This window comes from Cebus imitator, unplaced genomic scaffold, assembly GCF_001604975.1.
Source record: "Cebus imitator isolate Cc_AM_T3 unplaced genomic scaffold, Cebus_imitator-1.0 Scaffold364, whole genome shotgun sequence".
NCBI lineage: Eukaryota > Metazoa > Chordata > Mammalia > Primates > Cebidae > Cebus > Cebus imitator.
In genome coordinates, this window is record NW_016107679.1 from 1,369,987 (window position 1) to 1,371,315 (window position 1,329).

Below are 1,329 nucleotides of genomic sequence, written 5' to 3' on the forward strand. Positions count from 1 at the left end.
AAAAAAAAAAAAAAAGAGAGAAATGCAAAACAAAACCACAATGAGATACCATCTCGCACCAGTCAGAATGATTATTACTAACAAGTCAAAAAATAACAGATGCTGGGCTGGCACGGTGGCTCCCGCCTGTAATCCCAGCACTTTGGGAGGCCGAAGTGGGCGGATCGTCTGAGGTCAGGAGTTTGAGACCAGCCTGGCCAACATGGCCAAACCCAATCTCTACTAAAAATATGAAAAATTCGTAGGGCGTGGTGGCCAGCACCTGTAATTTCAGTTACTCGGAAGGCTGAGGCACAAGAATTGCTTCAGCCCAGGAGGTGGAGGTTGCGATGAGGGAGATTGCACCATTGCACCCCAGACTGGGCAAGAAGAGCGAAACCCCATCTCAAAAACAAAAACAAAAACTAAACTTTAAAAACTGATGCTGGCTGGGTGTAGTGGCTCATGCCTGTAATGTCAGCACTTTGGGAGGCCGAGGCGAGTGAATCACCTGAGGTCTGGAGTTTGAGACCAGCCTGATCAACATGAGGAAACCCTAGCTCCACTAAAAATATGAAAATTGGGCTGGGTGCGGTGGCTCATGCCTATAATCCCAGCACTTTGGGAGGCCAAGGGGGTTGGATCACTTCAGGTCAGGAGTTTGACACCAGCTTGGTCAACATGACAAAACCCATCTCTACTAAAAATACAAAACTTAGCTGGGTATGGTGATGTAATACATGTAATCCCAGCTACTTGGGAGGCTGAGGCTGGAGAATTGCTTGAACCTGGAAGTGAAGGTTGCAGTTAGCAGAAACCGCGCCACTGCACTTCAGCTTGGGTAACAGAGAGAGTTACGTCTTTAAAAAAAATGTAAAAAGAAAAGAGAAAGAAAGAAAAGAAAGAAATGTGGTATATATACACCATGGAATATTATGCAGCCATTAAAAAGAGTGAGATAACATACTTTGCAGCAACTTAAATGGAGCAGGAGGCCATTATCCTAAGTAAACTAATGCAGGAACAGATTACCAAATACTGCATTTTCTCACTTATAAGTGGGAGCTAAACATTGGGTACACATGGACACAAAGAAGGGAACAACAGATACTAGGGTCTACATGAGGGTGAGGGGGGATACAATAAAAAAACACCACCTATTAGGTGTGATGCTTACTACCTAGGTGACAAAATAATCCATACATGAAACCCCTGTGACATGCAATTTGCCTATATAATAAACCTGCACATGTACCCTGAGCCTAAAATTAGAGTTTAACAAAAATTAAAAAGAAAAATATTGGCCGGGCGCGGTGGCTCAAGCCTGTAATCCCAGCACTATGGGAGGCC